The sequence below is a fragment of the Hemiscyllium ocellatum genome, chromosome 26 (assembly GCF_020745735.1).
Source record: "Hemiscyllium ocellatum isolate sHemOce1 chromosome 26, sHemOce1.pat.X.cur, whole genome shotgun sequence".
Taxonomy (NCBI): Eukaryota; Metazoa; Chordata; class Chondrichthyes; order Orectolobiformes; family Hemiscylliidae; genus Hemiscyllium; species Hemiscyllium ocellatum.
In genome coordinates, this window is record NC_083426.1 from 2,370,883 (window position 1) to 2,396,611 (window position 25,729).

The following is a 25,729-nucleotide window of genomic DNA, read 5'->3' on the forward strand; positions in this document are numbered from 1 at the left end:
GGAAAGAAATTAGTTTTTCAAAGATTTAGCACGGTGGCAGGTGCACATAACCCAAGTAAGAAAACACACCAGCGACTGGAGAGTTTGAACCCAATATCTGTGCACAAAGAAAATAACACTTTCAGTATGACAAAGACACCTCCAGATTTTTGAGGGGGTGGGGCTGAGGGAGACTGGGTGTTGCACAGTGTCTCAGTTAAGTCAGCACAAACATTACAGCAACATGTCACAGAGAGCCAGGGGCAATGAGTAAAATTCCAATTCCTGCTCCCAGCCAATGTCAGATTTCTCAGTTTCCAATTCTAACAAATCTTGAATAGCAACATGCTTAAGAACACCTCCAATTTCTTGGAATTCTAACAGAACCAACAAGAAGTTCTGTAACGCAAGGACAGAGAGTCTCTTGGATGTTAGGATCTGGGTTACATGCAAAACATTTCCTAGTGTGAACACTGTTGAATTCCAGATCAAATTGGGAATGAAGTGTTACTCTATTCTGTCAGATTTCTACTTGGTACCACCCCCATCCCCCAGCCCTGCCAGGCCTGAAACTTGTCAAAATCTCAATGCTGCTCTAACGCAGCTCTCCCCATCAGTAACCTTGCCTCAGCTGCTTGGGCCTAACCTTTAAACTGTCTTCTCAAAAGATCTCTGCCTCCTCCTATAAAACTCTTGGAACAAGCATTCAGTTACCCGTCCTGATGTCTCCTCATGTGGCTCACTATCAGATTTTATTTGACAATCGCTCCTGTGAAACACCATGGAACATTTTACAACCTTAAAAATGCTACATAAATGTAGTTGTTGCAGAAGCAAGTTTGAGGGAAATTGTTCAGCACAGAGAAATAAAGAATGATTTGTACTTAAATAGCACCTTACAACATTACTGGAGGGCTCAAAAATGTTTCACGGTCAACAACACACTTTGCAAGCATAGACACTATTATAAAAAGGAAATAAGGCATCAAGTTCCATTTATCCAGTTCCCACAAACAAGTGATTGTGAGAAACACATCACATTTTGTCACTTGTTTGAGGGATAAATATTGACCGGGACACTAAGGATAACTCCCCTGCTCTTCTACAGATTGTGCCATATTTCCTACAATATAAAGCACCTCACCAAAGGTGCTTACCGTGGGGCAGCACATTGGCTCAGTGGTTAGCACTGCTCCCTCACAGCGCCAGGGACCCAGGTTCGATTCCAGCCTCGGGTAACTGTCTGTGTGGGTTTCCTCTGGGTACTCTGGTTTCCTCCCAATGTCACAAAGATGTGCAGGCCAGTCGAATTGACCATGCTAAATTGCCCATAGTGTTAGATGCATTAGTTAGAGGGATTTGGGTCTGGGTGGGTTACTCTTCGGTGGGTCAGGTGGACTTGTTGGGCCGAAGGGTCTGTTTCCACACTGTAGGGAATCTAATCAAATTAATCACGAATCTAATCAAACAGATGAGACTGCACTATTTAATCGCATCAGCAGTGCTATACTGGAGCATCAATACTAACTTTCCCAACATAACAAATGAGTACAACAGAGGAAGACGTGTAGCATTCTGCCCCACGTGGCTTTCAACTCACTGCATTCACAGATATCCAAATTATCACAGTTATCGTCCACCCATTTTAATGACTAAACATTTTTAAGGACATGACTCAGGTACATCAATGTCTGTAAATGATTTTCCAATCAACACGCTGTTCCAATAAAACTCTGCAGTCGGAATTATGCCCCCAAAGCTTAACAAGGCATTATCCACATCAGCATCTCATACTGCAAACATAAAAACTGTTACGTGTGGAAAATGGAAACATGTTGCACTGATGCAGCAGGGTGCGTTCCCAAAGGTTTAAGCCTGTGCTGTCCCTGTCCACTGAGTGTTTGATGGGTATATGGGATATGCAACCGTTTAACTTTATGCAAACTACATTTGTGTTCAAGAACTTGAATCATCATTTCAGAAAGCAAATTACAGCTAAGTGCAATGACTACAAAAATTAATATCACAAATGTTACCCCTGAACATTGGGAGGAACACTAAGGAGCTGACTCAGTACCTCTCGGCAAATCCTACTCTTCTCCTGGCTTAATGCAAAGTGGGAACTTTCCCTCTGTAATATAATCCCTACCTTTGAATTCCTGTCCCCAGTTCTTAAAATAAGAACGTGAACTAATGGAACAAAACAGAAACTTACCTGTATTCGGTGTCGTTCACAAACTCAGGATTTCCCCAAGTGTTTTACAGCAAATGAGGTACTTTTTGAAAGTGTAGTTTGTGCTGCAGGAAGTTTATGTACAGCAGGATTACACAAGCAGCAATGTGATCAGGACCAGATTGGTTCACAGACAGTGTTCGGTAGAGGGGAAGGGTGACGCGGTGTGCAGTGCAAATTCTAATTTCTAACCTTGACTGCAACTGCGTGGCCTGAATGATACAGAGCCAGGCCCCTTCCTGATCTGGTCCTTGGTCTGTGCTTCATTAGCTGTCTAAGGATGGAGAGATCGTGGCTCTCCACAACCAATCCCAAGTGACTGCTCTACACCTGGCAGCTATTCCAGGGGCCTGACATTAGCTAGTCAACTGTGGAAGACATCGCAGGTTACTCCACTCCTCCAATTCCTCAATATTGAGACACAGCCTTCCCCAGCGAAAGTCTCTGGACATTGAGAAAAAGTGGGAATCCTACAGGAAGCAACAAACTGTGGACTGAAGTCCCACTCCAGAGGCCCAGACTAACACATCCAGTGGATTGCTGGCTTTTAGATGAGATAACAGAACAATTCTCCATTTTCCCTTTCAGATTGACTTGAAGTATGCAACGGTTCCATGTTAGTTCTCCCCAGGATCTTGGACAATATTTGTGACTGAACCAACATCACAGACAGCAGATTATCTTAATCATGTACTTGAGTTCTGTGGGATCCTGTTGCACAAAAAAGTGGCTGCCCATTTCCTACAACAGCAACTGCATTTCATAAGTCCTTCATTGGCTGTAAAGCACTTGGGTGAGCTTCGAAAGGTGCTATATAAATGTAAGTGATTGCTACCACACTTAGCTGAACTTTACTGTTGCTCTTGTTTTACAGTTCAGACCGTCATAAAACAATTACCTCCTTTCTTCCTTTCTCCTTGAGCTGTAAAGAGGAACAATTTTAGCACTGTCTCAGTCTACATTTCGCTCCAGTGTTAATCAGTCGCTCCAAAACCTTGCAATGGCTGTAACAGAGAGATTGACTGGGTGTAACTGGTGGAGCTGTGAATGAAGAGGGGGCAAGCGTTTTCCTTTGACTCCTTCTTAAATGAATTGCTGCTGGCTGCTTTTCACAAGGTCATGGGAAGCTTTTAAATGATCAAATTACTCAGCACTTTCCAACTCTTCAAAACAAATGCTCCCCCCCAACAGACACACACACACAGACACAAAGCCCCACCCCACACACAGACACAGATACAGATACACATTCACACACAGACATATACACACAGATACAACACACACAGACACACATACTCACACACAGACACTGACAGATACTTACACAGAGACACAGGAAATTTGACCGTTCCTGGTGTTAACCCTCTGCGTCGAGGTGACAAATCAAACCAGCCCCCTCCTCCAAAAATAAACCCGGAAAAGCTGCTGCCGGCGCTGGTTTGGCTGCTGAGGGTGGGTTTGTTTTGGTGGAAGTTTGGCTGGAGCTCCGCCCTGAGGCGGAGATCCTGCGACTGTCCCCAGTCTGTGTGTCAGTCACCCTGGGAGGACAGGGACAGGGACAGGGGGTAAACGGGCCATTGCAGCTGGGCACAGATTGCCACGTTACAGAGTAGGTCCCAGGAATCTCCGGGGAAATGCTGGAGGGTGAGTGTGGACATGTCCAGGAGGGGGTTTCACTATAACCCGCCGCAGGGAGAGCCCTCCCCAAACCCCAGCAACTCCCGGGTCCCGGGACAGTGACATTTCCAAAACACAACCCCGCCTTTACTCCCACTGGAGAAATGCTCATACCCCCATTGCTGTCCCTGCATACCCTCCAACACTTCCCCAGGGACGGGGGGACACTGCCCGCTCCCTCAGAGCTGACCCTCCGACAGTGCGGTGCTCGATCACTCTGGGAGTGTCAGCCTGAACTTTGTGTTTATGTCCAAAAGGAAGAAGAGACGGACTCAGGAAAGGGCATGACAACCTGGACTGACAGGAGAAATTAGGGACAGCATAAAAGCAAAAGTATACAACATGGTGAAGATTAGTGGGAAGTCAGAAAATTAGGAAGTCTTTGAAAACCTGCAAAGGATAACTTAAATAGCAATAAGGGCAGGCAGAACATGAAACATGAGAGTTGGTTAGCTAGTAATGTAAAAGGAGATAAATATCTAAAAGGTCAGACAGAGGCAAGAGTAGACACTGGAAATGAGTGTTAATGAGGAACAAAGAAATGGTGGATGAACTGAAAAAGGCACTTTGCATCAGTCTCCACAGTAGAAGACTCCAGCAGCATACCAGAACTTCAAGAGAGTCAGGGGCCAGAGGTGAGTATAGTGGCCATCACTAAGGAGAAGTGCACGGGGAGCTGAAAGGTGTGAAAGTGAATAAGTCACCCAGACCTGATGGACTACACACCAGAATTCTCAAGGAGATAGCCGAGGGGATTGTAGAGATATTGGTCATGATCTTTCAGGAATCCCTAGAGTCAGAGGATTGGAAAATGGCCCTGTTTAAGAAAGGAGAGAGGCAGAAGACAGGAAACTGTAGGCCAGTTAGCCTGACCTCAGTCATTATTAAAATTGTAGAGTCCATTATGAAGGATGAGATTACAGAGTACATGAACGTTCATGGTAAAATTAATTGGAGTCAGAACAGTTTCATCAAGGGGAGGACATGCCAGACAAATCTGTTCGAATTCTTGAGGAGGTAATGGGCAGGTTAGACAAAGGAGAGCCAGGGGATGGGATCTATTTGCATTTCCACAAGGCCTTTGACAAGGTGCTGCACTGGAGGCTGCTAAATAAGATAAGAGCCCATGGTGTTAGGGATTGACTGACTGGCAGAGGGCAGAGAGTGGGGATAAAAGGGTCTTTTTCAGGATGGCAACCGGTGACCAGTGGAGTTCCACAGGGGTCAGTGTTGGGACCAAAGCTGTTCACATTATATTTAATGATCTGGATGAAGGAACTGACGGCATTACTGCTATTTTGCAGACGACACATAGATAGGCTTTGACAGATGAGGAGAGTGGGCAAAGAACTGGCAGATAGAATACAATGTGGAAAAGTGTGAGAGCATGAACTTTGGTCAGAGGAATAGAGGTGAAGACTGTTTTCTAAGTGGGCAAAGGCTTCATAAATCTGAAGCACAAAGGGACTTGGGAGTCTTAGTTCAGGATTCTGTTCAGGTTGAAAGGCAGGTTCAGTTGGCAGTTAGGAAGGCAAATCAATGCTAGCATTCATTCCAAGGGGGCTAGAATACAAGGACAGGAATGTATTGCTGAGGCTGGATAAGTTTCTGGTCAGACTACATTTGGAACATCGTGAGCAGTTTTGGACTCTGTATTGAAGGAAGAATGTGCTGGTGAAGAGCTTGTCATATGAGGAGTGGTTGAGGACTCTGGGTCCCTGCACTCAATGGAGTTTATAAGGATGAGGGGGATCTCATTGAAGCTCACAGAATACTGAGAGGCCTGGATAGAGTGGACATGGAGAAGATGTTTCCACCAGTAGGAGAGACTAGGACCAGACAGCACAGCCTCAGAGTGAAGGATGACCTTTCAGAAACATGGCTGCAGGGATGGTGCAGGAGGGAGGGTTTCAGGTACATGGATAATTGGGGCTCATTCTGGGGAAGGTGGGACCTCTACAAACAAGACAGACTTCAATTGAACCAGAGGGGTGCTAATATCCTGGGTGGGAAATTTGCTGGTGCTATTCAAGTGGGTTTCAACTATCTCAGCAGGGGGGTGGGAACCGGAGGTGTAGTTGCAGTGCACAGGAGGATGAGAGTAGGGAGGACAGGGACAGGATTTCAGGGTCACAGGAATGTGCTGGCAGACAGCGAAGTGGTTTGAAGTGTGTCTACTTCAATGCCAGAAGTATCCGAAATAAGGTAGGTGAGCTTGCAGCATGGATAGGCACCTGGGACTTCGATGTTGTGGCCATTTCGGAGACATGGATAGAGCAGGGTGAGGAATGGATGTTGCAGGTTCCAGGGTTTAGATCTTTCATTAAGAACAGGTAAGGTGGTAAAAGAGGGGGAGGTGTGGCCTTGTTCGTCAAGGACAGTATAACGGTGGCTGAGAGAACTTTTGATGAGGACTTCTCTACTGAGGTAGTGTGGGCTGAGGTTAGAAACAAGAGAGGAGAGGTCATACTGCTTGGAGATTTTTATAGGCCTCCGCAGAGTTCCAGGGATGTGGAGGAGAGGATTGGCAAATCGATTCTGGGTAGGAGTGAAAGGAATAGGGTGAGTATTATGGGGGACTTTAACTTCCCCAACATTGACTGGAAATGATATAACTCTAGTATGTCGGATGGATCAGTTTTTGTCCAATGTGTACAGGAAGGTTTCCTGACACAGTATGTCGAAGGGCCGACAAGAGGGGAGGCCACATTGGATCTGGTGCTTGGTAATGAACCAGGCCAGGTGTTTGATTTAGTTGTAGATGAACATTTTGGAGAGAGTGACCATAATTCAGTTACGTTTAGCTTAGCGATGGAAAGAGATAGGTACATGACACAGGGCAAGAATTATCGATGGGGAAAGGCCAATTATGTGATTAGGCAAGACTTAGGATGCATAGAATGGGGTAACAAAATGTAGGGGATGCAGACAATGGAAATGTGGAGCTGGTTTAAGGAATAGATATTGCGAGTCCTTGATAGGTATGTCCCTGTCAGGGTAAGGGAACCATGGTTTACTACAGAAATTGCATCTCTTGTTAAGCAGAGATGTGACAATGAGATGAGACAATGAGGCGCTGGAGAGTTACAGATCAGCTCAGAAGGATTTAAAGAGAGAGTTAAGAAGAGCAAAGAGAGGACATGAGCAGTCTTTAGCAAATAGAATAAAGGAGAAGCCTAAAGCTTTCTATAGCTATGTGAGGAATAAAAGGGTGACTAGGGTAGGAATAGGACCAGTCAAAGACAGAAGTGGGAAGTTGTGTGTGGACCCTATGGAGATTAGAGGAGTGCTAAATGAATATTTCTCATTGGTTTTCACTCTGGGAAAGGAGCCTATTGTAGAGGAGAAGACTGAGATACAAGATATTCAACTAGAAAGAATTGAGGTTAGTAAAGAAGAGGTGTTATCAATTCTAGAAGGAGTGAAAGTAGACATGTCCCCTGGGCCAGATGGAATTTATCCAAGGATTCTCTGGGAGGAGGAGTTGGAACCTTTAGTTTGATATTTGAGTCGTCATTGTCTGCAGGTAAAGTACTAGAGGACTGGAGGATTGCAGATGTTGTGCCCATGTCCAAGAAGGGCAGTAGAGATGACCCAGGTAATTATAGACCAGTGAGCCTTATGTCTATCGTAGAAAAAGTTTTGGAACGATTTTAAGAGATAGAATTTATAATCATCTAGCAAGCAACAATTTGATTGGAGATAGTCAACATGGTTTTATCAAGGGCAGGTCGTGTCTCACAAACCTCATTGAGTTTTTTGAGAAGGTGACCAAGCATGTAGATAAGGGTAGGGCAGTTGACGTGGTATACACAGACTTCAGCGAAGCCTTTGATAAGGTTCCACATAGTAGGCTGTTGGAGAAAATGCAGAGGCATGGGATTGAGGGTGATTTGGCAGTTTGGGTTAGAAACTGGCTTTCTGTAAGAAGGCAGCGAGTGGTAGTTGATGGAAAATATTCAGCCTGGAGTCTGGTTGCTAGTGGTGTGCCACAAGGATCTGTTTTGGGATGAGTGCTCTTTGTCATTTTATAAATGACTTAGACGTGGCCATAGGTGGATAGGTTAGTAAGTTTGCAGATGACACTGAAGTTGGGGGAGTAGTGGACAGTAGGAGAATGTTACAGGTTGCAGGGGGACTTGGATAAACTGCAGAATTGGGCTGAGAGGGGCAAATGCAGTTCAATGCAGCTAACTGTGAGGTGATACACTTTGGGAAGAATAACAGGAAGGCAGAATACTAGGCCAATGAAAAGATTCTTGGTAGTGTGGATGTACAGAGGAATCTTGGCGTCCATGTACATAGATCCCTGAAAGTTGCCACCCAGGTTGATAGTGCTGTTAAGAAGGCATACGGTATGTTAGGTTTCATTGACAGAGGGATTGAGTTCTGGAGCCACAATATCATGCTGCAACTATACAAAACGCTGGTGTGGCCGCACTTGGAATATTGTGTACAGTTCTGGTCGCCCCATTACAGGAAGGATGTGGAAGCATTGGAAAAGGTGCAGAGGAGATTTACAGGATGTTGCCTGGAGGGAAGTTGTTATGAAGAAAGGCTAAGAGACTTGAGTCCTTTCACATTGGAGAAAAAAAGGCTAAGACGGGATTTAATAGAGACATACAGGATGATCAGAGGATTAGATAGGGTAGACAGTGAAAGTCTTTTCCCTTGGATGATGACGTCAGCTTGTACGATGGGGCATAACTACAAATTGAGGGGTGATAGATTTAAGACAGATGTCAGAGGCAGGTTCTTTACTCAGAGAGCGGTAAGGGTGTGAAATACCCTGCCTGCTAATGTAGTTAACTCAGCCCCATTAGGGACATTTAAACAGTCCTTGGATAAGCACATGGATGATGATGGGATAGTGTAAGGGGATGAGCTTAGATTAGTTCACAGCTTGGCGCAATATTGAGGGCCAAAGGGCCTGCTCTGTGCTGTATTATTCTATGTTCTAGAACAGAGAGAAGGAGGAATTTCTTTGGCAATACCGTGGTGAATCGATGGAACTCACTGCCACAGAGAGCTGTTGAAGCCAAGTCATTGAGTGTACTTAAGACCGAGGTTCTTCATTAGTAAAGGGATCAAAGGTTATGGGGAGACGGCAGGAGAATGGGGATCTGAAATTTCTTTTATTCACTCACGGGGCTCACTGGCTGGCCAGCATTTATTGCCCATCGCTAGTTGTCCTTGAGAAGCTGGTGGTGAGCTGCCTTCTTGAAGTCCACGTGCTATAAGTTAACCCACAATGTCCTTAGGGAGAGAATTCCAGGATTTTTCCCAAGTGACAATAAAGGAACGGTGAAACCAGTCACGATTGAATGGTGGAGCAGACTTGATGGGTCGATTGGCCTAAATCTGTTCTTACATCTGCTGGTGTTATGAAGTGCTTTTGCTTGTGACTGTGAAGTAAAAGTGTTAGCCACTAAACCACAGCTGCATGTGAACATCAAACCAGCCTTATGATTAGACCCATGAAATTCTGGCTGGCATTTCAGAGTAGTAAACAGGAATAAAGTTAAATATAGACTGAAAGAATCCTCCATGATCAAACACCAACAACAAATCCATCCTCTGCAAGGTTGTTCTTCATCATTCAAACGATACAAACTGAGAATCTTCAAATTCCCTGAGCTAAAAGTTTATGAAATCCTCACATATCCAGAAAAAAATTCCTCTTTCAACATTTTCCAACAGTCAATATTAGCTGGTGACTCAGCCTCTTACTACTTCCAACAACAAAAGCAGAATTTACATTTATGTAACACCTTTAACATTGCAAATAATCTCATGGTGTCTCTCAGGAGAACTACCGAGCCCTGCAAGGAGATATTACAGCAGGCAACAAAGCTTATTGCTCAAACGTTTCAAGCACCTGAAACAGCTGAGAAGTGGCAAGTTTTGGAAGGAAATTCCAGAGTTTTGGGGTTAGGCATCCGAAGGCATGACCACCAATGGCAAAGTGATTAAAATTGGGGGAACCCAAGAGGCCAGAATTCAAGGGGCACATGGATCTTGGAAGGTCCTGAGGCTTGAGGAGATTATGTGGAAGGTTGAGGACAAGTAGTCTTTGAAAACGGATGAAGTTTTTAAAAATCAGAACATTGACAGTGAGTGAAGGGCAGTTGGGATCTCCTGGAATTTAGGACATTGCACATATTACAGAAAGGCACCTGGATGAGTATATGATTAGGATAGTTTGGGAGGGATATGAGCCAAATGCTTGTAAATGGGACTAGATTAATCTAGGATATCTAGTCAGCACGGACGAATTGGACCAAAGGGTCTGTTTCTATGCTGTACATCTCTATAACTGTATCCTTGGATAACTCCTATATCCCTCTGTTCCCCCAGATTGGAGGTTTGCTGCTTAAATGAACGCTGTTTTCCAACCACAATGACACATTCACAGGACATCCTACTGGGTGTCTGTGCTCCCACCCTACCAAGCCTGACCAGACACAGACACAAAGAGATGCAAAGCTGCACGTATCTTACAGTCATAGGTCATACAGCACAGAAACAGACCCCTTGGGCCAATTATTCATGCCGACATTAATCCTAAACTAAACCAATCCTACCTGCCTGCTCCTGGCCCAGAAGCTTCCAAACACTTTTTATTCATGTACTTATTTAAATGTCAACTCATAACCACCGCTTTCTCTGGAAGCTCATTCCACACATGAACCACTCTGTGTAAAAAAAATTGCCACTCATTATCTTTTGAAATTTTCCTCATCTCACCCTAAAATGATGCCCCTAGTCTGAAAGACACCTGCCATTTACCTTGTCTATACCCTCATGATTTTATATACCTCTATAAGGTCACCCCTCAACCTCCCTACACTCCAGTGAACAAAGTCCCAGCCTATCCAGCCTCTCCTTATAACTCAAACCTTCGACTCCCTGCAACGTCCTGGAAAATCCTTTTGAACCCTCTCCTGTTAAATAATATCCTGCCAGGGTGACCAGAATTGGACACAGTAATCCAGAAGAGGACTCAACATCTTGTACAACATCAACATAACATCCCTAATCCTGTATTGAAAAGCTTTGAACAATGAAAGTAAGTATGCTAAACACCTTCTTAACCACCCTGTCTACCTGTGACACAAACTTCAAAGAATTATGTACCTGAACCCCTAAGTCTCTCTGTTCTACAACACTACCCAATACCCTACTTTTAATTGTATAAGTCCTGCCCTTGTTTATTTTACCAAAATGCAACACCTTGTATTTATCCAAATTAAACTCCATCTGCCAGTCTTGGCCCATTGACCCAATTGATCAAGATTTCTTTGTAATCTTCGATAACCTTCTTCACAGTCCACTATACCAGCAATGTTGGTATGCCTTCTATATTCTCATTCAAATCATTTATATAAATGACAAAGTGGGCGCAGTGTTGATCCCTGTTGAACAGGAATTGGTTAAACTCAGTTAGCTGGATTGTTGGTTTACCGAGCAGTGTGAGGCCAACAGCATGGGTACAATACCCATCACCGGTTTGAGGTTATCATGAAGGAATCTCCTTCTCAAACTCTTCCTTGCCAGACCTTTGGTCTCTCGCAGGTTAAATCACCACCATTCACTTCTCACTAATGAGAGAGTAGCCCCTATGGTCTGGTAAGACTATGGCGATACAACAACCCTGTGGAACACCACTTGTCACATGTCTCCAGTCCGAAAAACAACCTCTGCTTCCTGGCGTTAAGCCAATTTTGTATCCAAGTGGCAAGATCACCCTAAATCCCATGTGATCGAACTTTACTAATCATTCCTTACCTCTCCAAATGCACACAAATCCTATCTTTCAGAATCACTTCCAACAACTTACTCATCATGGAATTTAGTCCATAGTTCCCAGGCCTCTCCTTACACCCCTTCTTAAACAAAAGGTACATTAGCCACTCTCCAGTTATCTGTCACCTCACCCATAATTATACATGATCCAAGTATTTCTGCAAGACATCTGCAATTTCCTCGCTAACTTCCCGCAACATACTGGGATACTGTAGATCAAGTCCCAGAGATTAACCCACCTTTATGTTTTCTAAGACCTCCAGCACTTCCTTTTCCGTTGTGTGAAGTGTTTTCAAAACAATACTTATTTTGTTAAGTTCTCCAGCCTCTATATTTTTCTCCACAGTAAAAACTGATGCAAAATATTCATTTAATATCTCTCCCATCTCCTGAGTTTCAACACAAAGACGACCTCTCTGATCTTTAAAGGACCCTACTCTCTCTCTAGTTGCTCCCTCGCTTTTAGATACTTGTAGAATCTCTTTGGATTATCCTTAACTTTATCTTCCAAGGCTATCTCAGATCCTCACTTTGTCTTCCTGATCTCCCTCTTAAGAATGCACCTACACTCTTTATATTGTTCAAGTGATTCATTTGAACCCATTTTTACTGTATGATTCTTTTTTCATTCTTGACTAAAACCTCAACATCTTTTTAACACAGTGGTCATTCACTAAAACTATTTTTAGTGAGTATTTTCTTGAACAATGAAACTAAAGTTTATTACATAAAAGGATAACAATAAAACAAAATAAGCTATCTAAATGTAGAATTCAGTTGAAAGATCTTTAAACATGCAGTTAATCAAAGTTGCATCTATTCCCACACCAGCACTTTAGTTTCACATCCAGAGAATTTACTACCTCCATCTGAAATCCTTAAATCCAACTCCAATGATTATTCTCATTCTTTCCCGTGAATTGTGAAGTCTTCTGACATGGGCGGCACTGCAGCCTCACAGCGCCAGGGAACCAGGTTCGATTCCCGCCTCAGGCAACTGTGTGTGTGGAGTTTGCACATTCTCCCCGTGTCTGCGTGGGTTTCCTCCGGGTGCTCCGGTTTCCTCCCACAGTCCAAAGATGTGCAGGTCAGGTGAATTGGCTAAATTGCCCGTAGTGTTAGGTGAAAGGATAATTGTAGAGGAATGGGTCTGGGTGGGTTGCGCTTCGGTGGGTCGGTGTGAACTCATTTCCTGTTTCCACACTGTAAGTAATCTAATGACTGAGAGCTTAGACTTTCTCAGCTTTTTAATAACCTGCCCATTTCTAACTGAATAGTCATGCTCTGGAAATTGCATAAACCAAGAATTCCCACACCGGGAGTTCCTACACCAAGCAGGGCATTGTCTGGGGAAATGAGGCTAAGATGGTGTTTCCTACTAATACTGTACAACCCCGCCCACTTCCTAATGGGGCTCTGGATTCCCATCACACCAGTAAGCTGAGAAAACCAGATTTGGCGCAATCAAATCTTCAGACTGCATTGGTCACATCCACGCAGTTGCTCTTTCCCTGTTGGTGCTTTAACTCTGAATTTTGGTGAAATTTTACATTTGTATAGCGCCATCACAACTTCAGTTCATCACAAAGAGCCCCTTAACTAATCATCTCTTATAATGGAATCAATGCAGAAGCCAATTTGCACACATCAAGTTCCCTCAATCATCAGGGTGATAATGATGCTATCATCTGTTTTTTTTTAATGTTGATTAGGGGATAAATATTGGCCAGGACACCAAGAATTGCTCCCCTGATCTTACTCCAAATTGTGCTATGGGATCTTTACATTCACCCAAGGGAAAATGAGGCCTCAGCATTATGTCTCATCTGAAAACAGCACCAGCGACAGCATAGCACTCTCTCAGTACCACACAGGCGGTGCGAGCCTATATAGAACATAGAACATTACAGCGCAGTACAGGCCCTTTGGCCCTCGATGTTGCGCCGCCCTGTCATACCAATCTGAAGCCCATCCCACCTACACTATTCCATGTACGTCCATATGCCTGTCCAATGACGACTTAAATGTACTTAAAGTTGGCGAATCTACTACCATTGCAGGCAAAGCATTCCATACCCTTACTACTCTCTGAGTAAAGAAGCTACCTCTGACATCTGTCTTATACCTATCTCCCCTCACTTTAAAGCTGTGTCCCCTCATGTTTGCCATCCCCATACTTGGAAAAAGGCTCTCCCTGTCCACCCTATCTAACCCTCTGATTATCTTGTACGTCTCTATTAAGTCACCTCTCAACCTTCTTCTATCTAACGAGAACAACCTCAAGGCCCTCAGCCTTTCCTTGTAAGACTTTCCCTCCATTCCAGACAACATCCTGGTAAATCTCCTCTGAACCCTTTCCAAAGCTTCCACATCCTTCTTATAATGCGGTGACCAGAACTGTACACAATACTCCAAGTGGCCGTACCAGAGTTTTGTACAGCTGCAGCATAATCTCCTGGTTCCGGAAGTCAATCCCTCTATTAATAAAGGCCAAAACACTGTATGCCTTCTTAACAACCCTGACAATCTAGGTGGCAACTTTCAGGGATCTGTGTACATGGACACCGAGATCTCTCTGCTCATCTGCACTCCCAAGAATCTTACCATTAGCCCAGTACTCTGCATTCCGATTCCTCCGGCCAAAGTGTATCTCCTCACACTTGTCCACATTAAACTCCATTTGCCACCTCTCAGCCCAGTTCTGCATCCTATCTATGTCTCACTGTAACCTACAACATCCTTCGTCACTATCCACAACGCCGCCGACCTTAGTGTCATCCGCAAATTTACTAACCCATCCTTCTAAGCCCTCATCCAGGTCATTTATAAAAATGACGAACAGCAGTGGACCCAACACCGACCCTTGTGGTATGCCACTAGTAAAAAATGAGGTCTGCAGATGCTGGAGATCACAGCTGCAAATGTGTTGCTGGTCAAAGCACAGCAGGTTAGGCAGCATCTCAGGAATAGAGAATTCGACGTTTCGAGCATAAGCCCTTCATCAGGAATAAGAGAGAGAGAGCCAAGCCGGCTGAGATAAAAGGTAGGGAGGAGGGACTAGGGGGAGGGGCGATGGAGGTGGGATAGGTGGAAGGAGGTCAAGGTGAGGGTGATAGGCTGGAGTGGGGTGGGGGCGGAGAGGTCAGGAAGAGGATTGCAGGTTAGGAGGGCGGTGCTGAGTTGAGGGAACCGACTGAGACAAGGTGGGGGGAGGGGAAATGAGGAAGCTGGAGAAATCTGAATTCATACCTTGTGGTTGGAGGGTTCCCAGGCGGAAGATGAGGCGCTCCTCCTCCAGCCGTCGTGTAGTTGTGTTCTGCCGGTGGAGGAGTCCAAGGACCTGCATGTCCTCGGTGGAGTGGGAGGGGGAGTTAAAGTGTTGAGCCACGGGGTGATTGGGTTGGTTGGTTCGGGCGGCCCAGAGGTGTTCTCTGAAGCGTTCCGCAAGTAAGCGGCCTGTCTCACCAATATAGAGGAGGCCACATCGGGTGCAGCGGATGCAATAGATGATGTGTGTGGAGGTACAGGTGAACTTGTGGCGGATATGGAAGGATCCCTTGGGGCCTTGGAGGGAAGTGAGTGTGGAGGTGTGGGCGCAAGTTTTACATTTCCTGCGGTTGCAGGGGAAGGTGCCGGGGGTGGAGGTTGGGTTGGTGGGGGGTGTGGATCTGACAAGGGAGTCACGAAGGGAGTGGTCCTTGCGGAACGCTGATAGGGGAGGGGAGGGAAATATATCCTTGGTGGTGGGGTCCGTTTGGAGGTGGCGGAAATGGCGGCGGATAATACGTTGTATGCGCAGGTTGGTGGGGTGGTAGGTGAGAACCAGTGGGGTTCTGTCTTGGTGGCGGTTGGAGGAGCGGGGCTCAAGGGCGGAGGAGCGGGAAGTGGAGGAGATGCGGTGGAGGGCATCGTCGATCACGTCTGGGGGGAATCTGCGGTCCTTGAAGAAGGAGGCCATCTGGGTTGTGCGGTGTTGGAATTGGTCCTCCTGGGAGCAGATGCGGCGGAGACGAAGGAATTGGGAATATGGGATGGCGTTTTTACAGGGGGCAGGGTGGGAGGAGGTGTAGTCCAGGTAGCTGTGGGAGTCAGTCGGTTTATAATAGATGTCTGTGTTGAGTCGGTCGCCCGAGATAGAAATGGAAAGGTCTAGGAAGGGGAGGGAGGAGTCTGAGACAGTCCAGGTGAATTTCAGGTCGGGATGGAAGGTGTTAGTAAAGTTGATGAACTGTTCAACCTCCTCGTGGGAGCACGAGGCAGCGCCGATACAGTCATCGATGTAGCGGAGGAAAAGGTGGGGGGTGGTGCCAGTGTAGTTGCGGAAGATGGACTGTTCCACATATCCTACAAAGAGGCAGGCATAGCTGGGGCCCATGCGGGTGCCACTAGTAACTGGACTCCAAGATGAACATGTTCCATCAACTACAACACTCTGTTTTCTTCCAGCAAACCAATTACTGATCCAAACTGCTATGTCTCCCACAATCCCATGCCTCCGCATTTTGTACAGTAGCCTACTGTGGGGAACCTTATCGAATGCCTTGCTGAAATCCATATACACCACATCAACCGGTTTACTCTCATCTACCTGTTTGGTCACTTTGTCAAAAAGTCAATAGGATTCGTTAGGCACGACCTACCCTTCACAAAACCGTGCTGACTGTCCCTGATCAGATTATTCTTTTCTAGATGGTTATAAATCCTATCTCTTATAACCTTTCCCAACACTTTCCCAACAACTGAAGTGAGACTCCCTGGTCTGTAATTACCAGGGTTGTCTCTACTACCCTTTTTGAACAAGGGAACCACATTTGCTATCCTCCAGTCCTCAGGCACTATTCCTGTAGACAATGATGATTTGAAGATCAATGTCAAAGGCTCGGCAATCTCTTCCCTTGCTTCCCAGAGGATCCTCGGATAGATTTTATCCGGCCCAGGGGACTTGTCTATTTTCACACTCTGCAGTAATTCTCATATCTGTCTCATGTACTCAAATAAAAGTGAAAAGAACTGCGGATGCTGTAAATCAGATACAAGAATATTTTGAGAATGTGCTTTTGTGGCGAGAAATCATTACAGACCATTTGCCATTTGTTTGTCGCAAGTTTGACAAAGCCAGTGTCCCTCTCTCAACCCGGTTAACATGGGACAGGAGTCGCCAATTGACCCAGTCTGCATAAGGGTGACAGGGTTCCTTTATAAGATGTCACAATCTTCCTCAATGACAGTTACACTCTTACAAACACCAACAGTATTTGCTGACACCAGCTTTTTATTTAATTTCCAGTCCAGCTGCCTCCATGAACAACTCTGAACAATTAAAATAACCACTAGAAGGTCAGACTTGTGTGGGCAATCAGTTTTCTGTTCTCTGAAAATATGTACGTGACTTTTCTGAGTCACATGGAATAATTTGAAAGATTGTGCAAAAGGTTTGCAGACACAGCATGCGGTCCAGTACCGAATCACTCCAGTTGGGGAAATCCCATTCTCTCTCCTTGCTGAGTTGGTCTCTACAGAAGTTCAGTAACTCCCACCATCCCGGAGGACTGAGAGTGGGGGGCAAATCAGGCCAGGATTCTGGTTCCCGGTCCTAGTCAGTCCTGGAGTTTTGTTTAATGACAAGAAAGAGTTCACCTGTGATACTTTCATTGGTCAAATGACCTTCGTAGAGATGTCTAATGTGGTCCCCAAACCAGTCACCAGAACAGGCAGCTTCTCCTGAACTGGATTTAGGAGAAGGAGGAAAAGGAGGAATGAGAATCAAATTGTAGATAAAAGCAAGTGCAAGGAAGGAGATTACTAGCAGCAAGAGGAAAGGAAATTGATGTTGAGAAAAACAAAGAGAAGGCAAGAATTTAAATTTATACAGCACCCTACTCAAAGTTAACCACAAACAGCGTGACACTGACAGACAGATAGATAAAAACTAAAAGGGTGAACATGCACAGACATAGAGAGAGGAAAGGAATGACAGAGAATTATGGAGACAAATCACAACAGAGGAGAAACAAAAATAAAATGAGTGACAATACAATAAGATAAACAACAGGTAAAGAGAGAGAGAGAGAGTTCAGTGCAGATCATATACTAAGCAGGGATCTGTTCACTGATCTGAAAGGTCAATGACTTCCCCACCAATGTGACTCCTTGAAGGATCCATGCCCTGTTTAATCTCAAATTATAAAATCCCAAATAATGTCCAGAATGAAGATGAAGAATCTGCCTTAGTTCATCAATCCTCCCCACCACCACCTGTGTAAGCTCATCAAGGTCCTTCCAACAGCATCTTCTAAATTGACAACCCCTTCTATTTAGAAGGACAAGGGCAGCAAATACTTGAGATTACCAGCCCCTGCAAGTTCCCCTCCAAGCCACTCTTGGAAATATACCATCGTCCCTTCATCGTCGCTGGGTCACAATCCTGGAATTCCCACCCTAAGGGCATTGTGGGTCACCCTAAGGGCATTGACTGCAGCGGTTCAACCAACTTCTCAAGGGCAACTAGGGACAGGCAATAAGTTCTGGCCCAGCCAGAGCAGTCCACATTCCAAAGGAAATAAGAAACATTTGGATGTCTATCCCTGTTTAAGTACAAACAAAAGTCCTGGATACATCAATGCAGCCCTCCAGCAGAGGTATTGAATTACTCCAAACCCAAGAACAGCTGAACTCTCCATATTTCACTCTGAGCTAGGAGAGGCAAATTCTTGTTTTGCAATATTTCCCTTCAGTTAGTTTGTGGAATAATCCAAACATTGATTTCACTAATATCTACTTGATGGGACAAGTAAATGCAAATCTGTTGCTTCTACAAAGACCATTGAAGCAAAGACTGCCAGAAGGTCTGAGAGATTAACAGCTATGTTAATGACCCGATGAGCCAGAGAATAAGAGCTCATCTTCCCATTCAACAATCACAGAATTTGAATTCAGTTGAAGCAATCTGGAACAATGAGGCAGATGGTAATTGGAGTCCAACTGGTTCCTAATAACCTCTAAGTCAATAGAATCTGCCTTTCCAGCCGGTGCTGAGCCAAATGTGACTCAAGACCATTGGGGTTATTGGTTTCCAGATTCATCCTGCAAGCCCTCTCCCCCAATCCAGTAGGTTAATCTGGTAGATTAACTCAGAGCAAGTAGGATCAATGAATCTAATCTTTGCCAGTAACTCTCCCATTACTAGAGCAGAGTTGTTAACTTTGCTTAGACATATCCCTGGAGGTTTTATCCCATGACTTGCAGCCTGCATTGTCGCACACGCACTATTGGTCCATCATTGCTATAACCCAACCTTCACATAGAACCATAGAAAAGATGCAGCTCAGAAAAAGGTCATTATACATAGAAAGCTAGAAACAGGTAGGCCATTCAGCCCCTTGAGCCTGGTCCATCATTTAATGAGATCATGGCTGATCTGTGGCCTAACACCATTTCTCTACCTTTGATCCATTTCCCTTTATACCCTGGCATAATAAAAGTTCATCCAGCCCAGCTTTAACATTAACAACGGATCCAGCATCTACTACCATTTGTGGAAAGGATTTCCAAACATCGATCCCACTTAGTGTGTAGAAGTGGTTTTTATATAAAATATACAACACATACCAACTACACACACGTTCTTACAGCATTAATTGGTTAATTCTGAGTGTCAACCTATCAATTTCCTTTTTCTCTATACCTTCACCTCGATACAAATAAATGAAAGGGCTGAAAAAGAATTAAATTCAAATAATTTTTAGCCCAAAGATGTAATCCTGCCTCCAGAGATCGAAGCAATACTCTCGAATTCCTGGAGACTCCCGGCCTATATGGAGGAGTTGACAACTCGAGAGGGCAGGAATGTGGAGAAGGGGAAATGGGAAAGAGCGAGTTTGTATCCACGTGTTCCGGGGCTCGCTGTTTTTACACAGAGACTGGAATTTCCAGCATTATGAGATGGTCATGTGGTGCTTGGTTGAACTCCAGCTGGGGATTCCCCAGGGATGATAACAGTCTAGCTGTGGAGAGGATTTTCGGGTGATGTTCCACTCCAATCAGGAACGTAAATTCAGGGAACTTGCTATTGTATACTGGAACAAAGGGCAAAGCTTTAAATCATGATTTCACTTTCACTTTTAAACAAATCTGTGGCAAACAAACTTCAGTGATCACAGCAAACTGGAAGGCTGAGCTTTGGTCGATTGTGACTGAACCAGATTCTGCATTCAGGGCACACACAGACTGTACATCCAGACAGGGGTGTTCAGCAACAGCAGCAACACCCCTCACCAGACTCCCTCCCACCCCACACAAACAGCAATCAAACTCACAGACTTCAGGAACAAGTTAACAGAGAGGGAGAGAAAGGTGGGGAGCTGGGGGAGAGGGAGGAGAAACAAAGAGGGGATGAGGAAAGGAGGAGAGAGAGGAGAAAGAGGGGGGAAGAGAGTGGGAAGGGAGAAGAGAAGAGAAGGAGAGAGGAGACAGTGGGGGAAGTGGGGGGAAAGAGAGAGGGGAGGGGGTGGGCAAGGGGGGGAAGGGGGGGTAAGTAGGAAGAGAGTAGAGAAAGAGGTGGGTGGAAACAGTGAATGAAATCACAGAATTATCACAGTACAGAAGGCCATTCAGCCCATCGTGTCTGCACTGGCTCGATTCCCTCATGCCAATTCCCCACCCTGTCTCTAAATCCTTATCCCCCGCTCTCTGTCCTCAAATCCTTATCCCCCTGCTCTCTGTCCCCATATCCTTATCCCCCCCACTCTTTATCCCCAAATCCTTATCCCCCGCTCTCTGTTCCCCTATCGTTATGCATTATTTCTATTCAAATAGCCATCCAACGCCCCTCTTGAATGCCTCAAATGAACCTGCCTCCACTATATTTTCAGACAGTGCATTCCAGACCTTATCTATTTACTGTGGGAAACTGTTATTTTTCACACATTACCCTCGATTTTATTTGTACATCACTCTAAACCTAGACTCTCTCAATTCTCCATTTACACACTGAAATAGCTTCACTCTACCTACTCTGTCCGACTGCTCATGGTTTTGAAAACCTCTATCCAATCTCCTCTCAGCTTCACCTCTCCAAGAACAGTCCCAGCTTCTTCAGTCTATCCTCATCGCTGACATTTCTCACCCTGAGATCATCCCAGGAAATCGCTTTTCCATTCTCGTATTCATATCTTTCCAATAATGTGGCACCCACACCTGTTCACAATGTAGAGAGAGAAAGAGAAAGATGGAAAAATCAAAAGAGTATCCAAGATAGTGAGAGAGGTAGACAGGCTCACACTGGGAATGAGGGAGGATAAAAGAGAGCAAGAAAGAGAGAGAGAGATAAAGAGAGATAGATGAAGGAAAAAAAAGTGAATGACAGTGTGTGCCCCAGTTAACCAATGATCCTCTCAAAAAACCGTACCATCACCCAACTGCTCAGACGTCATTCTCAGACCATCAAATATTTACAGGAATAGATTTTTTTTTTAAAAGACTGAGCAAAGAAACCTTACGAGAAACACTGGGTAAAGGGTTTCATGTTTTATTGCAGTCTGAAGCTCATTGTGGACTGGGAAACGCACACAGGAGAATTGTGAAATCTTTGAAAACGTACATTGAGCTATCCATGAATGTTGTTTGTGAATGGTATGTGTTCAACGTCAGAGCTTGGGGGAGAGTGAGACCTGTGAGAACACCAACACCTCCGGCTGAATCCTGAAAGATTGGATAAGGGAAAGATAATCTGCGTTAGGACTGTCTTTAACATAAGAGATTCTACCATTAGAGAACATCTACTAAGAGAGGACAATCTTATCCCAAGAAAGCCATTGACATATGCTGAACCTCTGACATTAATAGACGCTAGCTGAATAACAATGAAGGTTCACACCATGTCCAGAGATGTTACAAACGACAATATTGGAAAAGATGAAGAAATATTTGCAAAATAGCCAGCAGAAAGATCAAGGCAAGAGGAATTGATGTAGACACTGCAGAGGCTCTCACCCAAACGGATAGGGACAAAGTCCAGCATAGGTACACTCGAGACAGTAAGAAGCTGAAATCACCGGACTGCATGTTCAAGATTTTAGCTCAAAAGAAGCAAGGTAAATCTATAAAAATGGCTGCTGGAGAGATGCCAGCAGATGATTTGGACAAGTCACTTCTCAACAGGTGGATGTCATTCGGTCCAAAGGTGTTACATGGTTTGAGACAGTTAGAATGATAATGCTGACGGCCAGATGACAGCATCAAGCGAACGCGAGGTGTCAGATAGACCCAGGTGCTTTATCTAACATCATAAGCTTCATGAGAACAGTGTGAAGTTGGTCAAGGTCGTGCCCCAAAGGCTAAGGTCATATGACGGAATGATACTTATCCCAAGAGGACAGATGAAGCAGTGATCCCAATAGGAAGAATGGAATTCCCAATAATAGGTGTTAGGCAAAATCTACTGACCTGAACTGAAGCAAGTCTGAAGCTTGAACAGTTAACCCTGCACAACCAGGAGAGACCTGCTGTGTTTCCCAGGCCACTGAGTCTCTGATGGAAAAGCAGATCCTAAACAATTACAAAAAGGATGTCTTCCTCGTGATTATCATCTTGAAGGGAGGTGAGAGTAAAAGACAATTCTGCATCTGATGACGACAGTTCTAGCTGGTCCCCAGGTCAGCCAGAAAGACAAGGTCAAGGAGATGGGAAGGAAGGGCGTGAATAAGAAAGTGACACGGGATTGGCATCGCAGTAGCAGTGAAACAGCCAGGAGACCTCAGAGGGTGCAGAGATTCAAAGGATCTCTATAAAGCTTTAAAGAAATTCCACTGTCACATGCCAACCATTGAGTCACCACTTGCCAGGGCAATGGACTTTACCATTCCCAAGGTGAAGCCTAGTTCCTGACAGGTGGAGCCAGGTGAAAGCACTAGAGTCATGGAGTCAAAAAGCACGGAACCAGATCCTTCCAACCAACCCATCCAAGCTGACCAAGTCTCTGAAACTAAACTGGTCGCTCTTGCCTGCATTTGGGCCATATCTCTCAAAATCTTTCCTATTCAAGTAACTGTCCAAATCTCTTTTAAATATTGTATCTATACCTGCATCTACCACTTCCTCTGGCAGTTCACTCCCAATATGAACCACCCTCTGTGTGAAAAAGTGCCCCCCCAGGTCCCTTTTAAATTCTTCTCTCACTTTAAAAATGTGCCCCCTCGTTTTGAACTCCCTTACTATAGGGAAAAGACCTTGGCTTTTCACCTTATCTATGCGCTTCATGATTTTTTAAACCTCTGTATGGTCACCCCTCAACCTCCTATGCTCCAATGAAAATATGTCCCAGCCTATCTAGCCTCTCCTTATAACTCAAACCATTCAGACCAGGCAATATCCCGGTAAATCTTCACTGAATCCGCTCCAATTTAATACTAACCTTCTATAACAGGGTGACCAGAACTGCATGCTGTATTTCAAAAGTGACCTCACCAACATCCTGTATAACCTCCCATACTCAAAGATCTGAGCAATGAAGGCAAGCATGTTAAATGCCTTCCTAACCACTGTGTCTCCCTGTGACACAACTTCAAAGAATTACCTACGCGAACCCCCGGTGCCCCCAGGGCCCTCCTTTTAATTGTACAAGTCCTGCCCTTGTTTATTTTACCAAAATGTAACACCTCAAATTTATTTAAATTTAACTCCATCAGCCACTTCTCAGCCTATTGGTCCAACTGATCATGATCCTTTTGAAATCCAAGATAACCTTTCTCACTTTCCAAGAGACACTAATCTTGGTGCCACTTACTAACCATGCCTCCCAAATGCCTGTTTCTGTACACCACTTGGGAGGTGGAGGTGGCTATATATGCTCTGCCTCACTTCCCCACAGAGGATCAATGCAGAGGGCCTGAGTTGCTCAGTAACCATGTGGAGGGAAGTGTTTGTCAGGGATCTGCTGGTCAATGGATGTGGGGAGATACCACTGCCTTAAGAGTATCCAAACACAGCTGGTGCAGGATGGAGGGCTTCAGATACGTAGATCATTGGGGTACCTTCTGGGGAAGGTGGAACCTGTACATGAAGGACGGGTTGCACTTAATCTGGAGGGGCACAAATGTCCTGGGCAGGAGATTTGCCAGAGCACTTCTGGAGGGTTTGAACTAGTTTGGCGGGGGGATGGAATCTGAGCTACAGATCAGAGGAGAGGGTAGTTGTTGAACAGACAGAAATAGGATGCATAGAGTCTGTCAGAAAGGATACACAGTTGATAAGGCAAAGGGATGGGTTAAAGTGTGTTTCAGTACAAGGAGTGTCAGGAATAAGAGTGATGAACCTAGAGCATGGATCAATACTCGGACCTACAATGTTGTGGCCATAACAGAGACATGGCTTTCACAGGAGCAGGAATGGTTGCTGGATGTTCCAGGGTTCAGATCTTTTAAAAAGAACAGGAATGGGGTAGAAGAGGAAGGGGAGTAGGATTGTTAATTAGAGAGTTAATTATCACAGCTGCAGAAAAGGACATTGTTGAGGAGGGTTTGTCTACTGAGTCAGTATGGGTGGAAGTCAGTAACAGGAAAAGAGCAGTCACTTCATTGGGTGTTTTCTATAGACCCCAATAGCAGCAGAGAGATGGAAGAACAGATTGGACAGCAGATCTTGGAAAGGTGCAGATGTAACAGAGTTCTTGTTATGGGTGACTTCAACTTTCACAATACGGATTGGAACCTCTTTAGTGCAGATGGTCTGGATGGAGCTGATTTTGTCAGGTGTGTCCAGGAGGGATTCCTGACTCAATATGTAGATAGGCCGACTAGGAGGGAGGCCATATTGGATTTTGTGCTCGGCAACAAGACAGACCAGGTGTCAGATCTCACAGTGGGAGAGCATTTCAGTGACAATGACCACACCCGCCTCACCTTTACCATCGCCATGGAGAGGGACAGATAGAATAGGAAGGGAGAGGAGAAATTACTGCTATTAGACAGGAGCTGTGGAGTATAAATTGGGAACAATTGTCCTCCAGGAAAGGCACAACAGGCAGTTTAAGGAGCATTTGTTGCAAGTGTTACATAACCTCGTCCCACTGAGATAGGCAAGGAAGGAGCCTTGGATAACAAGAGCAGAGGAGCTTTCTGTCAAAATGAAGATTAGATTAGATTACTTACAGTGTGGAAACAGGCCCTTTGGCCCAATAAGTCCACACCAACCCGCCGAAGCGCAACCCACCCATTCCCCTACATTTACCCCTTACCTAACACTACGGGCAATTTAGCATGGCCAATTCACCTGTCCCGCACATCTTTGGACTGTGGGAGGAAACCGGAGCACCCGGAGGAAACCCACGCAGACACAGGAAGAATGTGCAAACTCCACACAGTAAGTCACCTGAGTCGGAAATTGAACCCGGGTCTCCAGCGCTGTGAGGCAGCAGTGCTAACCACTGTGCCACCGTGCTGCCCGTAAGAAGAATGAAGAATGAAGCTTACTTAAGGTTGAGAAAGCTTGGATCTGGCACATCTTTAGAGGATTACAGAGTAGCTAGGAAAGAACTCAAAAATTATTAGATTACTTACAGTGTGGAAACAGGCCCTTCGGCCCAACAAGTCCACACCAACCCGCCGCAGCGCACCCAACCAGACCCATTCCTCTACATTTACCCTTGCACCTAACATTACGGGCAATTTAGCATGGCCAATTCACCAAACGTGCACATTTTTGGACTGTGGGTGGAAACCGGAGCACCCAGAGGAAACCCACATGTCAGTCGCCTGAGACGGGAATTGAACCCGGGTCTCTGGCACTGTGAGGCAGCAGTGCTAACCACTGAGCCACTGTGCCACCCACTGGACTGAGGAGAGCTAGGAGGAGGCACAAAAAAGTCTTGGCGGGAAGGATTAGGGAAAACCCAAAAGGTGTTCTACACATATGTGAGAAAGAAGAGAATGTTCAGGGAGAGGGTACAGCCGATCAGGGATAGTGGAGCGAACCTGTACCTGGAGTCTGAAGAGGTAGGGGAGGCCCTAAATGTGTGTTTTGCTTCAGTATTCACTA

The 25,729-nt window shown here is 45.1% G+C and overlaps 1 protein-coding gene across 4 annotated transcripts in view; it reads right to left on the reverse strand.

Moving 5' to 3' along the window:
• Nucleotides 1-25,729, reverse strand: part of tfeb (transcription factor EB) — a 126,143-nt gene that overhangs the window by 62,332 nt on the left and 38,082 nt on the right. Inside the window, exon 1 of one of the 4 annotated variants that reach the window (XM_060845264.1) lies at nucleotides 3,540-3,618. The exons of the other annotated variants lie outside the window; for them this stretch is intronic. The gene's annotated coding sequence lies outside the window, so the exon portion shown is untranslated. Of the gene's footprint in view, nucleotides 1-3,539; nucleotides 3,619-25,729 lie in introns of those variants that run through there. 4 annotated transcript variants of the gene reach the window in all.